A 16,872-nucleotide genomic window follows, 5' to 3' on the forward strand; every position below is an offset into this window, starting at 1 on the left:
ACTAATGGAAAAAGGTTTAAATCTATATGTTGATGGTACAATTGTAAAACCCATTGATTTTGATGCACAAGTTGATTTGGAAGTTAAAGACAACTAAGCTTTAGGAATTATTAGGAGTTGTGTTCATAGAGATCTCTTCTTCCACATTTCTAGCTTTAAGGATGCCAAGGGTGCTTGGGAGAAACATGAAGGGTTGTATGTTAAGGTAGATGAGGAAAAGGGATTCAAAATTGAGGATGATCTACCTCTATTGGATCCTAAGAATTTTGACACAATTCAAGGCTATGTTAACAAAGCCATTGAATTGGGAGCACTACTTAAGGATTGTGATAATCTCATGAAGGATGATAGATTGATTCATCATATCTTGAAGAGGCTACTTTCAGAGTATGCATCTTTTATTTTCAGTTACAACACTCATAGGTTGACCATGGGAAGTGCCTTCACTTAGTCTTCATTTGATGCATTTGCAGAAATGTTGTTGTTGGAACAATCCAAGTTGATATATATGGGAATTCTCAAGTTATCCAAGTCTACAAAATTGGTGGTCAGTATTGAGAACCAAACAAATCAAGGTGGCAAAAGTTTCACCAACAAAAGGAAAAATAAGTGGAAGCCAAAATCGCAATTAGAGACGCAACAATCCTCCTCCTCACAATAAGAAAATTCTTCTTCCAACAAGAAGGGTAACAAAAACAAGAAGGATAAACTATTTTTTGCATATTGTAAGAAGCTAAATCATGATGAGAATCATTGCAAGACTAAGAGAATAGATGAGTTGGAAAACATACTTAAGAAGAACAAAATCAATGTGCGAAATGCTTCCAAGGATTCAAATTCATCCACTTCATAGGGAAAATGGTAAGCATTTATGGCAAGTTCAAGTTCTTTAGGGGAATGGATTCTTGACTCGGATGCCTCACATCACATGGGTTCTTCAAAAGGACACTTTTCTTTAGTGAGGCAATCTAAGGTACTTCACGTATTTGTAGCGAATGATACAAAATTAGAAGTTGAAGGGAAAGGACAAGTTGAGATGGAAAATAGAGAGTTCAAAGACAATCTCTATGTTCCTAACCTTAGCACTAATCTCCTTTCAATTTACCAAATCACTCACTATAGAGGTGGCAATAAAGTTAAGTTCCTTCCTAATTCAATAATGGTGTGAAATCTTAAGGATGAATCATTGGTTGCAATGAGTAAATTCAATCATGACACATGGCTTTATTATTTTTCCCACTTTGTGCCTAAGTCTCCTTCACATGCCTTGTTGACACATTCACAATCAAAAAGTAAATTATGGCATGAGTGGCATGGACATCTTGCCTTCCACTATCTTGATCAATTTAGCTCAAAAAATATGGTCAAAGGTCTACGTACAATCAAATTTTCTAAGGCTGAATGTTCAATTTGTTTAATGGATATGCATCTAGGAGTGAAGTTTGACAACGAGCAGTCTTGGAGAGTATCAGTTGTTCTTGAGCTGGTTCACACTATTCTAGTAGGACCTTTTTCAGTGACATTATTTAGTAGGGGTCACTATATTCTCACTTTCATTGATGACCTTTCATGCTACACATGGGTGTACTTTCTTAATCACAAGAATGAAGTGTTTGACAAGTTTATAGCCTTTGAGAGTCATATTGGCACTAGTACATTTGACCCCAATTTTTGACCAAAATTTTCGACCATCTATTAAAATGTTTTAGATTGGTCGAAATATGCAAGGAAAAATATCTTTTTTTAAAAATCCATGCCCGTGTTGGTCGAATTTTTGACCAACATGGGCTTCATATGTTAAAATTTTTTTAAAAGTGGGAAAAACTCATTGTTGCTAAGGACAAAAATGGAGGAAGGGTTTCACAGGCTGGAGGAGGCAAAGGCAAAGGTTTTTGAGAAAGGGGCATCTATGTATAGGGGGTACATGGAAATGCTTGTGGCAGTGGCAGTGTTAATGAAATCCTTGCAATCAATGTTGTCGTTTGCTAATGAGGAGGCCAAGTTAGGGCTGAAGATGAGAGTGGTGGCGTTGGTTAATGAGGATGGGGTGTTTTGATAATGCAGGATCTGTTAATTGCTAGTTTCGACATCACTAGTGTAGCAATAGAATGGGCAATGGTAAAACTCATTCATAATCTAGATAAAATGGAAAAAGTCCAAGGGGAGTTAGAGGAGGTTGTAGGTCATACTAGAAGAGTGGAGGAATCTGATATTGATAATCTACCTTACCTTCATGCAATGATGAAAGAAGTGCTTTGACTGTATCCTCTTGGTCCTCTTTTGATCCCTCATAAAGCATCAAGATCTTGTGAAATAGGGAGTTTGTGATCCCCAAAGACACACAAGTATGGGTTAATGTGTCGACAATTGTGAGGGATCCTGTTGTGTTGGAAGGAGCCTTCCAAATTTATGCGAGAGAGGTTTTTGGAGGGAGAGGGAGCTACTGTGGACTTTAAGGGACAAGATTTTGAGCTTATACCATTTGGAGTAGGGAGAAGAATATGCCTAGGGCTTCCTTCGGCTGATAAGATGCTTCATTTAATTTTGGCTTTGTTGGTTCACTCCTTCAACTGGAGTCTTCCTAATGGAATGAGCACAAAGGAACTAGACATGGACTATATATTTAGAGTGGTATTGTGGAAGAGTCGGAATTTGGAAGAAGTCCCACTACACCTGCAACATCACTTGTATTAATTCTTCAATATTAAGGTAATTTCTTAAATACATTGGATCACAAAGTCTAATATGATAATGTCGTTTAGAATGGAGGTGTCATAATAGATTTAGTAAGTTGACTGACTTTCCCTACAATAATTTTATTAGTGTCTAAGACTCTAAAGTATCAAGAAAAGTGACATCTGTGTACACAACATAGTGAATGAGGGCTACCATTTCTTTCTCAGGTGTCACACCTCTGTATCAAGAGACATACGCATACAACGTAGACCCTTCCCGTACTCTACATGGAACTACTTTTTTGCATATCAATGAATTTGAATGCAATATTATAAATAATTTCTGCATCCAACTTCTTACCATTATATACTTATTTTTGTTAAATTAATATGATCATAAACGAGTTTGAAATTTGTATTAGAAAGACTTTGAGATTTTTATATAGTTTTTGTAATGTAATATGGGTCTTATTCAATGTTATACCACTTCTCTGAGTGTACTTCATATTGTTTCAAGGAAATTTGGATTTATTTGTAGCTATGGGTTCTTGTGCTTTGTCTTGATAATAAAACAAGTAATTGGCACCGAATGGACATTCTAGATTATCTACTTTGAAATGTGAATTTGTTGACATATGGGGTGAAAACCTCTAATGTATCCTTGGCATGCACTGATAATAAATGGCATATTGTTATCCTGATGTCCAAGCCCACAAGTTATGCGGAATAACAATGGTTGAATATCGAAGTCTTTGAGAGAACCTTGGAGACATTAGGACTCATTTATTGGATCTTTATTACTAAATCCTGCTTAAGATCCATGTGGAAGGGTTTGGGTTTATCACTAGTCCATAAATATTGTCATGCATAAATGTTAAAATGCCAGTATCATTACTATTAACGAAATATATTTCCACCAGGTTTATAAAACTCTTTATAAAGTCATTTACCAAAAGCTCTCTATTAATAGGCTCTGAAAATACTCTATTAATAGACTTTAAAAATACTAAATTTTCAATAATAAGCATTTATAACTGATATAGTACAAGGCTAAAAAATCCATTTATTTAGATTCTTTTTTTTTAACGCTGCTAACTCTTCAAAGCCCTTTATTCATCTAGCTCAATTGCAAATGTTCTGCTCTGGAACACAAACATTTATGTACTTTAATTCAATGGAGAGTGTTGTATGGGGGCGTTTCTAAATTTATTCAGTTCAATTGCAAATCAATAGCTCTATGTCGGTCTCCAGCTGCAGCATCTACAGGAAAGATGGCTTTGATTTCATTCATGTCATCTGCTGTCAATTTTATCGAGAGAGAAGATATTATCATCCAAGTTCTTCATCTTGGTGGTTCCAGGAATGGGGCACAACATCATTTCCCTAGTCTTGAACCCATGCAAGAGCAACCTGGCTTGGGCTGCACCCTTTTCTTAAACTGATCTTAGCTTTAGTAATAGATCTTGGTTCCGCTCAAGATTCTCACCTTAAAACCTCAGATTCCCTTGTTTAACAGATCAATTATTATGATATGAAACAATCAACAATGATAAAATCAAATCAAATTAATTTTCACCTTTATTGTCAGTGTTGTCATGTAGATTTTTGTTTAGATTTTACTTTGTTGTTCAGTCTCAATGTTTGAACTCAACATCAGATCATCTTTAAAATGGTACAATTATTAAATGGAAAAGAAAAATCCTATCCTTTACCTTAAGAAGTCATTATTTGTCACACTTTGAAGAAGTTTTCCTCCTGTGCTGAAGAAACCCATGCCTAAAGGACTCTATGGAACAATCCCAATCCCCAACTCCCTATGAATGGAATGAAATGAAATGAAATAAATATAAGTAAGCTTGTATTCCTTATCTAAGTTCAAATGGAACAAAGTTCAAAAAAAAATCTTATTAAAAACTTCAACTTTTGGTATATACTGTGAACCCAATTCACAAATATTTATTCTCAGTTCTCTACAATCTATAAAGTAAACATTGAATCACTGACTATTGAGGTATTATATCGTCACAACATTTACCTAGAGGTGGGAATAATTTGGGCCTCAGAATCCCTACTCCAGAGAGACCATTCAAGCTGCACAACAGTGATTGGATGCACTGCATGGGACCTACGGATTTTTGAAACAGAGGCTTCAAATAGACCCACATATTTTATATTTCCCTCTTCTACCAACTTCTTCAATTCACCCATCTATATAAAAGGAAAATTGATTTTCTTGTTATCAGATTTCTTATGTTTTGGTAGGCGTCGGTAAAGAGCCAGAGGGATACAATCTTGCCCTCCGAAGCCATACAACCTTGATTATTAGACAGATATTTTCTAGTGAAATTAGAGGTTTGAAATTTTGATTTTGTTATTTCTGAGACAAATTCATTGACTCATGTTACATTAGCTTCATAAGAACTCATCTCTCATGACAATAAGTTGGAGTAGTATTGCACTTAGTGACCTTATGGAAAGGCTTAATGCTTCACCTTATGAGCATCATCTAAATGTAATGAGTACTACATGTTCCATTCATTCTTATGAAAAATGAGTTCTTGTGAACCACTATTAAAATAACTTGTGTCAATGCGTTTCACTAGAAAACCACACAGTTGAATCCTTGTAGTAAAATCACAATTTGACTTGCTATAGAAAATATTTCATACTTATCAATCTCCAGAATTGATATGTAAAATATATTTCTCACATCAAATCAAATTCAAGATTCAACTATGTAGTTTTTGGAGAAAAACCATTGCCCAAAATTTTATAAATAAGATTAAAATAAAAAACCTGTCACAGTAGTACAGATTTTGAATCTTAAAACTTACAGCGCCATGACAAAATAGTATTTTGGTGCAAGGTTAAGGGTTTGGAATCCAAAGACTTATAGTAGCTTCTATGGGTACAGTAATATCCACCCTTTGTTGGTAATAAAGATCAATGTAGTCTATATCAAGCCTCTTGAGGCTTGCTTCATAGGCAGCCCTGACATATGTAGGATCTCCCTTCACACCAAATTCTCCATTACTCCAAGTCAATCCAAACTTAGTTACAATATGCACCTTCTCTCTGATACCTCTCAGAGCATATTTAGCAAGGAACAATAAAAGCATTATGCACGGTGTTAGAATAATCAAGCTCAGAGAATTAATAGATTAAGAAATGGAAATAGTACGAGCTGGAAACAAGATGTGCATCTTTTGATCAATCAATGGTTTTAACAAATGCATCTTTTGACTAATATTGATCACTTTTCAGTGATGGGTTATATAGTTTTCAGCTATGTAAGGATTTGGTACAGTTGATGCTTTCGCAGCTCATAATTATGTTATAATGTTGAATTACTTTTTAGAAGAGTCTTCTAGTGTAGGCTAGAAAAGAAACGTTAGAACTTAAGTATAAACACACAAGAGAGCTTGTTAGGTTTGTTTACATGAATGATCCAATGTTTTCCAAGATGACACAAAATAAAACAACATGTATGGTAGAACCATTTTTTAAATTGCAAAGTGAAGCTTCTTGACACCTAACATATAGAAACTGTTATCCAAATTTGCTCATCTACATCACCACTTATTAGTTATAGCAATAATCTTAAACTATATCATAGCAGTAACTGGGAGCCAGGCATGCTCAGATCAACATGTATGGTAGTCACAATCAAACATGGATTTCAAGAATTTTTAAGGAAATGAAAGCATTTCATTTTATTCATGCTGCCTATCCAAGAACCTTGAATGGCACAAAGAAATCTTACTCCTTTTGTCATATATTCTATCTTGGCTATATTTATAAGATGTGTCTGTATAATCTTTTTTCTAACATGAGAAGTCATACAAAATATTTGGAAATACCTTCATCTCTGAGTTACAAGGCATAGAATCATGCTAAATTTCTTTAATCCACCTTAGGTTTAGATTTCTTGATTATGCTTTGCAAATATTGATACACTATTATCCTCTTTTGTAAATCCAATTTGACATTATTTGATTGGTAGTTGTCTATATTATGCATTAATGGTAGTCCATGTTCGGAGAATGTAATCCCATCTTTGTTATATGAATAGAGTTCGCATAAGAGATGTTGGTATGGCTTTTATAAAGCAAGTTAACAACTCTGTCTTCTAAATTCTTTCTTATAAATGGACATTTGGATATGGTGATAGTAATGAAGGGTCTATATTGGTCAATATGATTGTGTTGGAATAGACAAGCAAAGGAAGTAATCAAAGAAATTAAGAAACGCATTGCCAATAAGAATCCTAAGATCCAAATTCTTTCTCTAACGGTTAGTATTGAATAATATTATAAATTTCTATATACATTTTGATTTATTTTAAGTTATCATTACTGAGATATTCGGTTGAATTCTGAGTGCAAAAAATTTACTGTAGTAAGAATTCATTTATGATTGACTTTGATGGATAACTTTGATTTAATATTTGCCTGGTTATTTTTGCAGCTATTAGAGACACTTACAAAAAATTGTGGTGATACTGTTCACTTGTAAAGGATGAAGCAACCTGCCTTTTGAGGGAAAAAGAGACTGCCAAGATGCTCCTCCTTAGGCTCAAGGATGCCCATGCCAGAAATAAGACTATCAACTCTAATTCAAGTCCCAATTTTCTCTTTGATTCTAAGCCAAATTGTCTTAGGAATCATTTCATACATTCAAAAGTCAAGCTGGAAACATAGTATCTCAGCTCTAATGCCCATGTCCAAAATGATGAACTTACCTTCAGAGAAGTCCTCTTGCATTGGAAGTAGGATTTCTAGCCTGAAAAATGTGCACATTACTCCATGTAAGTCCATGGGTTAGGGGAATTTTGAAGGTAAAGACAATGACTCAACTGTGGAGATGATATGCAAAACCTTAGTTTGAATGTGAGATGGACAAACAAATTCCCCTTTAGTCTGCCCTATGGAACTATTGTCAATTATCAACCATACAAATCTTTTTATCTCTTAGTTGCTACCTTTTAGAAGGAATTCAACTTAGGTAATAAAGGTCACTGAGTTTGAATGTGAGATGAGACACAGACTCATGTACTATTAGGAATATCCATTCATATGGAGCTCATATGACTTTTCAACAATGTGCCAATTTATTTCTCATAGTTTCTTTACAATAAAATTGTATTAGGTCTACGCTTTACAGTTTGCATTCTTAAAAAAAACTTATGTAATGTGCTAAAAAACATTTGTGTTGGTTTTCTATTAATTATTTAATGAAAATGCTAGGAATGGTTTTTTTCCTTCTGCAAGGTTGATTGATCATGATGCGTCTTAATTTATCTAACAAGACACAAATTAAATACCGAGGCAAAGCTAATGTTCAATTTATTCATGTTCTTTGTAATTAGGATACAATGGCCAGGTGACCAGTTGATCTAGAGGAGGAGTTGAGGTTGATGTCTCAGGAAGTATGTGGTTATGTGGAAGCTGTTCTAAATAGTCTTGCTGCAAATGTACCCAAAGTAAGAACCTTAGAACATCCTTGCATTAAAGCACTATAGAAATAGGCGTTCTTCTGTATGGTTCTCATGAGTATTAACTTGTCCTTCAATGATTGACAGGCTGTGGTGCTCTGCCAAGTTGAGTAAGCCAAAGAGGAAATGCTGACTCAACTTTATAGCTCTGTCAGGTGAAGGTTAATTACATGTGGCTAATATGGCCATGGTACTAGTTATATTTTTTTTCTGTTTTCCTAATATATTATTTTTCAATTCTACTTCAAACAACTCTCAGAGTACATAAAAGATTGAAAAACTTCTCCAAGAAGATCAGAATGCAAAAAGGAAACGTGAGAGATTCAAAAAATAGGCATGTTTATTGTCAAGACTTACTCATCAATTAAGTATCCATGATGTTCGAACAACAAGTGATAATTTTTCTTCAAATGGAGGTACTTGATATATTAGTTTTTGTTAATGAAATGTTTCTTTTCATAGTAATAAGTTAATACTTTTAATAGAGTATAATTTATCGTAGGTTTCAGCCCCATCGTCATCCCTTGTCCCCTCCTAACATGGTTTCCATGATATACTATAATCTTTTTTGAATCACTAGAACATGATATTAGATCTTAGTGGGCTCCCGTGTCAAATGATTTTCTTTTAGACGAGGCCACTACTAGTTTTGAGGCTATTGTGATATGTAATGATATAACCAAAGATAATAAGAAGACTTCTATCATTTTTAGTAACTCTCATCCTTAGACATTTGATGTGTGCCAGATAAGGGTAGGTTGGTTGGGGTTGAATGTCATGAAATCTGATCTAAAGTACTTTGATTATAGCTCCAAGGATGTTTGTGGGGTGCTTGTTCAGCACCCTAGGATAGAGAGGGAAGTTATTGATTACTCTTATTTTGTTAAGAATGTTCATGCTAATGGTGTGAAGGTTGTCATGGCCTCTGATTTTTCTACACTAACAATACTGAAGCCTCCTGAGGAATTTGGGGTGGATATCGTCTTTGGGTCTTCTCAAAGATTTGGTGTCCCCCTGGACTATGGGGGCCCCTCATTTATATTGCTTGGTTACATCTTAAGAGTAAAAATGAATGATGCCTGGTAGGATTATTGGAGTTAATGTGGATTCCCATAGGAATCCTGTGCTAAGGATGGAAATGTAGACAAGGGAGCAATACATCAAGCAAGATAATGCCACTAGAAATATCTACATGATACAGGCATTAATCACAATATATCTTCTATGTATGCAATCTATCATGGTCTGGCAGGATCGAAAAAAATGTAGAATGTGTACATGGTTTGGCGGGAGCATTTATTAGTGGATTAAAGAAATTAGGCACTATTAATGTTGAGGATGCTCCATTCCTTGATATTGTAAAAGTTATATGCTTATCATTAAGCAAGGGGAGATGGGCATCAAAACTTCTATCATTACTGTCTCAACTCATGGAATGAATCCTGCAAGTGCTACAATGCATGGAATGAAGATTGTTGTTGTTTGAACTCTTGCTAAAGAAAATGAAGGATGTAGAGGAAAATAAGGAAACCTTGTAGCACTTATGATTACGTATCCTTCAATGCATGGTGTGTATGAGGAGTGTATTAAATAAGATATGTTAAATCATTCATGACAATGATAGTCAAGTGTACATGGATGGTGCAAACATGAATGTCCAAGTTGGACTAACTAGCTCAAGTTGAATTGGAGTGGATGTATGCCATCTCAATCTTTAGAAGAAATTCTACATTCTACACTCTGGTATGGGGCCTATAGGAGTAAAGAAGCATTTGGCACCATTTTTACCATCACAACCTCTAGTACCAATAAATGGAATTACTACTCCTGAAGGGAATCCACAACCACTTGATATGATATCAACAGCACCATGGGGCTCAACAATGATTCTACCAATATCAATAAAAAGGGAGATTATGGAAATTGAGAATGGGAAAATGGACATTAAAAATACTAGTTTCATGGCAGATAATGTGTATAGAGAAAAAATTATAAATCCTTATGTTTTGGAATGACAAGCAGGGTAGATAGAGTTGAATGAGGGCTCTGACAGGAATAAAAGGAAACACAAGGCAATCAATAGTTGTAGATAGTTCAAGAATTGACTTATTCCTAATATAGAAAATAGTGCAAAACTTAAAGAGAGATTAACATTTATCAAATGGATTTGATCATCTTAGGGTCAAATAAACTTCTATTAGTCAGGAATAAAATAGAAGATACAACTCCATTGTAAAATAAACAATTTGTAAGACAATATTATCAGACCCCAATTCTTGAGTAAATTAGGAACCAAATGCTGACAAAATATCCTCACAACCCTATTCAAGAGAAAATTTTGACTAACAACCATTGATATGATCCCACAACTTAATTTTGGAGTTACCTACAGATATTTCAAATGCACTGTCAGGGGAGCTTCCACAAATTAGAGTGGACAGTCCATTTCATGTCTGTCCATTTCTTTTATTGGAAAATATCTAGAATCATAGAATGACTTGTCTGTCTTGGGTTTAACTGTAGCACTAATTATATTTTTATTTATAAAAAAAAAAAATCTTTCAAATGATTTCATCCCTTTGACTTGAAGAAAATAACAGCCTAGTTCCGAACACTACATGGTTTTCTTAGCCTTTGATGAGTAGTTGCTGATGCACAATGAATTATGGAAAATAGATGTCTGACACTAACCACAATTTCATTCTGAAAAGTGAAAATTATTAGTTGGGCCTGTATAATAAAGTTTCTTGTCTATTCATTTACTCTTTTATTTTTGATTAATAACTTACTCATTAAAAATTATGTAGATCTTTCACCTCCACATTTTAGCCCTCTTGTGATCTGTGTCTTGCAAAAGTTCCTTTGAGTTGTCGAGTGAAGTTCCAAAAGTTAGAAGCTTGCCCACTAGACAATGATTTCATTTTATGTGGCCATTGTGATGAACTTTCTTTTGCAGGCTCAGGTGTGTATCTGTTCTTCCTCATATAGTTCATTTTGAGTTTGAAGTCAGATCCTTATGTTGACAAGTGGATATTTCCTCTCACAGGCTAATTCAAGGTCATTATCTTTCACAATTGTGACTACTTTGCTTCCAAAAATCAATCAAGTATATCAATCCGATCATGGTTCAGAAGATTTTCTTTGTGAATGGAGTCCATTGAGAAGTTTGCTTCATTTTTCCCAAGGCATATTATCCAAAGAGCAAGTGAGATCTAGTTTGGAATCAATAGATACTCACTTTTTGGGAAAAGGCAATCCTACTGTTCAATGATCTCTTTCCCAAGTGTTGTTACTTGTAGAGAATACAGATTGTGAGAGGAAATCTGGTGCAGCAACTGCATTTGCATCCTCCATAGTATCTGCAATGCCAGAGGAAATAGTGGAAAACTTTCCTTCCCTTGTTACATTATGCCATAAAGTGTTTGGAAAGAACTTTTCTGTCTTGTTGGCTTTGTTGTGTGCGCACAGAGATCTTTTTGGTAGAATTGCTGAGGCTTGGGATGATTATTTCTTATTGGGTCTGAAGCTCGTTAGATATTTTTATCAGACAAGTAGAGATAATGGTAATCTCCAAGTACATCATGTTGATAAGCAAGACTCTTCTTTGGATGATGGGTTCAAATTTTATCAAATTTTATTAAATTTAGAGAAATAGATCAAGACTTGCTCCAGCTATTATTTAATCATTTGTGCTTGGTGAATGCATTTTATGCCTAGCCTGAAATTAAAATGGAATTTATCCTTGGCTTAGACTGTGCGAGTTTTCCTTTTCCACATATATGCCAAAATGATTTTTTTCGTTAATTGTAATTTTAATTCTATGAACCTCCTCTTCTTTTCCCTTCAAGATCTTGTGTCTTACTATCTGATGTTTCTAAATAGTGGGCATATTCTTATGTATCTTTCCTATGTTTGTGGCAGCAGTAACACTATAAACAGAAAAATTGTCATTGATTTTGGAGTTGTAGTTTTATTTTAGACTTGCAGAACCTCTTCATCTAGAAGTAGAACATCCCTGATCCAAACTTGGCAGAAAGTGTACATTTCATTTTACACGTGTTCTGGAAGGTTACTTTTCAAACAATTTTATCTCAAGTTGCACTTTTCTTAATGGATAGAATGCACTATGAACCTTTTAAATTGGTAGTTTCATGAATCTTGATTTTGTTTTAAAATAGGATAACAATTCAGTGGATGTCTTGTTTGAGATTAAAATGGTGGGTATATGTTTAATCTAGTTCTATACCGTATTGCCTACCAGCTTTCTTTAGCACACTGAAAAAGTTCTTTAAATGACATTCTCTACTTTTGTTTTCTACATGTTTTGAGTTTTTTGTTTTTGGTGAATTGCTGTGAAAGGAGAATCCTCCCATTATATTGAAAGAAAGTAATTTGATTACAATGACTTCCTGTAATTTGACTAAGATCATGATGTGAATGCCTTGAGTGATGTCTTGCAGTCTTTTGATCTGATAAGGAGAAAATAGATTTCACTGAAGTTTATAAAATAAGCATATGTTTGCATGTTATTCATTGCCAGTCTTTTCATCAGAGTGATGCATGCATCATGTCTTCGCTCTTGCTTGCTATTGAAATGCATCCTCAACCAGGCCTCCTTTTGAATCTCTTCTCAAACCAGCAAGTGTCGTCAATGCCACAAACCTATAGACTCGATTCACTATTTTGTTGATCACTCTTCTACCACATTCAAATTTGTTGAGTGATTTGTATTTTGTTTAGTAGATGTATTCCTGTTTTAAGCTGTAGATAACGAATCAAAAATAGACTTGGTGAGCGTACTTCAATTGTCATCTTGGTGAGCTGACTTGGGGAGCCGACCTGGCGATCTAACATGGTGAGTGGGCTTAAAGTGGCAACTTGGTGGGGCAAGTTGGCGAGCTGACTTAGTGAGGCCACTTAGAGATGCGACATGACGAGTTGACTTGGTGAACAAACTCGATGAGCGGACCTAAACACTGACCTTAATGAGGCACTTTGGTGGGGTGACTTGATGACCAAACTCAAAGAGTCAACATGGTGAGCATACTTGCACTAGTGCATTTGGGTTCATTTTTTGACCTTCATTGATCAAATTTTTGACCCAATTTTTGACCAAATTTGACCAACCCATTGGTCAAAATTTATCTAGTCAAAATTTTGACCAACTCACTGGTACATGATTTGTCTCAATCATATAACTAATTATATATTTTTCATATTAGTTACTGTCAGTGTTTTTCAGGCATTCTATAAAATAGTTCACATGCCTTGCGTATGGTATGACATTTTGCATGCATCCTGCACTCTCTCTCATCCGGCTAATGATGGATTATGTAGAGTGATCTAAAACCATGATGGTAAAAAACACATAATCAAATCCAAAATGAACTTGCACTACAAATGGATTGTGGAAATCTGATATTGGTAAAATTGCATGCATGTCTACCAGGACAATCACAACTTAAACATATATTTGTCCTAGTAGACATGCATGCAAAATTAACAATATCAGATTTCCACAATCCATTTGTAATGCAAGTTCATTTTGGATTTTATTGTGTGTTTTCTAGCATCATGGTTTCAGATCACTCTCCATAATCCATCATCAGCCAGATGAGAGAGTGCAGGATGCATGCAAAATGTCATATCATATGCAAGGCATGTGACTGTTTTATAGAATGCCTGAAAAAAAATTTACACCTACCTTTTGCTAGAAATTTCTACCTTCATTGGTCAAATTTTTTGACCTTCATTGGTTGAAATTTCTACCTTTATTGGTCAAAATTTTTGACCTTCATTGGTCAAAATTTCTACCATTATTGGTCGAAATTTTTGACCTTCATTGGTCAAAATTTTGACCAATTCCTGGAAGAACTTGCACCATGGCTATGGAGGTTTTTCGACCAACGTATTGGTCGAAGTTGGTTGAAGTTTGGTCGAAAATTGGGTCGAACTTTCAACCAATAATGGTCAAAAAATGGTCTCAAATGTACTAGTGTGGGAAGCAATCAAGTAAAGCCATCAAAGTTCTTTGTATGGACATTGAAATTAGATATGTAAACTCAAGACATAGAGACTTTTGTGAACTTGAGGGTATTGATCTTTAGAATCCTATAGCATTTAGTCTACAAAAGATAAGTGTAGCAGCAATGAGGATTAGAACTCTTAAGTGTTTGGCAAGTTGCATGATTCAAGCTAAGTCTCTTGATCCATCACTTGAAGTTAAAGCTATAAGCATTGTCAATCACATCCTTAATAGGTCCCATCATAATGTCTTAGATGGAATGAATCCTTTTGAGGCATGGTGTGGAAGAAAATCAATTGTAAAAAACTTCAAAGTTTTTGGTTGTCTAGCATGGACACACATATCTTCAAGGGAATGCAAAATAACACCACCATGACCTTGTAATTTCATTGGATATAATGAAAGTGTTAAGGCATATAGACTTCTAGATCTTGAGATTCATGATATATTCATAGAGAGGAACATTCATTTTGAGGAAAGTTCACCTTGATTATCCTCTAATCCTCTCCATACTTCATACATTGTGGAAAATGATGGTGAAAATAGTGATAGTTATTCAATAGTTTCATTGGTTGGGGATCCTTTTGACATATGTAGGATGAGGTCACAACATCAAAAAATTTGACATGAATACATTGCTACACTGATAGGTCCATGTAATTTAGTATAGTTGGGTACACTTTGTCTTTTAGTTCTAGAATCGAGGGATGACTAAATAAAAAACATTTTAGGCTTGTTTGTTGAGTCCTACATAGCAGATCTAGGAGACATTATTGATGACATACATATTCTCTTTGATGAAGAAGTTCCTTCTTCAGTTGTTGCAATAGAACACTTTGACCCTCTTGTCCATTCTCTACATGATCAGTCTTACAAGGTTGATATGAGTGTGGATCATAATGTATAGCAGTTGCAGGAGGTCTCTTTATCATTCAAGGAGACATTTGGTTCTTTGGAATATGTTCAACATCAATCCTTACTAGATCAAAAATTCTTCTTTTCAGTATTGTTGGAAGGGGCAACCATCACTATTGACATAGGGATAGTTGAGAAATTTTTAGAGACACCATTCATCTTTAGGATTCTTTCTACAAATTGGGGAAGCGTCTCTTACATACCTATGACATTGTTTCTTCCTAAGGGGAGGAAAATTATTTATTAGTCATGGATCAACTTCTACATTCATCTTGGAGTAGCTATCATTGATCTTGCATTCTACATTTGGGGGAGGGGGGAGACTATCTTGTCTCCTTTCTTCTTCTTCTTCTTCTCTTTTATGGGGGGGAACCTTTTCCTCTTCAGGGGTTTTTTCCTTCTCATACTTCTCTATTGTGTATACATGATGTATGGTGTAATGAGGGGGTCTAAACTACTCCATCCATCAATGCATCTTTTTTTTCCATCTCTCTTTTTGGGAGTGGGGGGGGGGGGTGTTTCTCATGAGGCTTTTTCTCTTTCTCTATTTTTAGAGAGATTGCATTGCATTTGTACATGGGTACCTAACATGGCCTAGTATTTGGGACCCATCATGCATTTTTATAGCTTTCGTAAGCTTAAGTTCATCCATCTAAGTTGCAATTGGGGTGTTAGTGTAAATAATTAATTATTATTAAAATTTACTTAATTTTAACTAGGTTAATACATTATTTTATTATTTATTAGGTTAGACACCTAGGAGTTTGCATAATCATCTGAGTTGTCACATACACAACATAGTTGTTTGCGCTCTAATTAAGCATATGGTGTCAACAAAATATTTTTATGTGAAACACCTTTGTAGACTTATCCTCTCATCACTGCACTATCTTTTGTGTTCAATGGAGGATAATTCACTCTTGGTGGACATGTTCTTAGTTGTGAGTCTTATCACTATGTTGACTCCTAGTCATTCTAGAGGCCTTTATATTTAGTCACTCCTAGTGTGTATATACACATCAATTCATTCTCATATTGTTATTCTAATCATACTTTATTGGTCCATATTGTACTAGTGCTTGATCTTTTTTGATCTTGGTGTGATTTTTCCCTAAGGAAAATGCGTATACCCTCATCCTCCAAAGTCTCCTAAGTTTACTCCTTATTGTGCTCCTTGAAACTCCTCTCCTTATTCCTTAACCAGAAAGACCTTCCATCCCCTAAACTAGAATCATGCCTTTTATCTATTGTCTTAGAAATATATTTTTTTAAAGAGGGGTAAACGCTTTGACCTAGAGCTATGAACTAGTGAGGCCACAAACGGGGGACCTCATCCCCATGAGATTTGAACCTTGATGGCAAGGATAAAAACATAAAAACTTAACCATCACAACATGCCACTATTGGCATCTATTGTCTTAGAAATCACCATTGTATTCATCACTTGTAATTTTGTAGAACCTTGTTCATTATGTAGGAATTTTGCATTCATCTAAGTCTTATGTATATTTCATTAGGAATGCATTCAAGGATTCATAGAGTTAGATTCATTTGAGAAACACATTACCATTACAACTATTACATGGAATGAGGCATTCATATTTTTATGTGGCCATCCATATTCATTCATAATGCATAGTAGGCATAGTATAGGTTAGAATGTTGTTGTCTATAATATATTTTACTTATGATGTACAAAGTCAACCATTATAGGAGTCATAGTAGAAAGAGTGTCAAGACACCAATTAGTATGATTTGTTTAG

At 34.8% G+C, this 16,872-nt stretch overlaps 2 pseudogenes; both read left to right on the forward strand.

Moving 5' to 3' along the window:
• Positions 1-1,846: 1,846 nt before the first annotated feature.
• LOC149544497 (glycine dehydrogenase (decarboxylating), mitochondrial pseudogene) lies at positions 1,847-9,536 on the forward strand (annotated as a pseudogene).
• Positions 9,537-9,549: 13 nt separating this feature from the next.
• On the forward strand, positions 9,550-10,184 carry LOC149544498 (glycine dehydrogenase (decarboxylating), mitochondrial pseudogene; annotated as a pseudogene).
• Positions 10,185-16,872: the final 6,688 nt, after the last annotated feature.

Source organism: Cupressus sempervirens, chromosome 8 (assembly GCF_028749045.1).
Source record: "Cupressus sempervirens isolate cs-2001-9-10 chromosome 8, ASM2874904v1, whole genome shotgun sequence".
Taxonomy (NCBI): domain Eukaryota; kingdom Viridiplantae; phylum Streptophyta; class Pinopsida; order Cupressales; family Cupressaceae; genus Cupressus; species Cupressus sempervirens.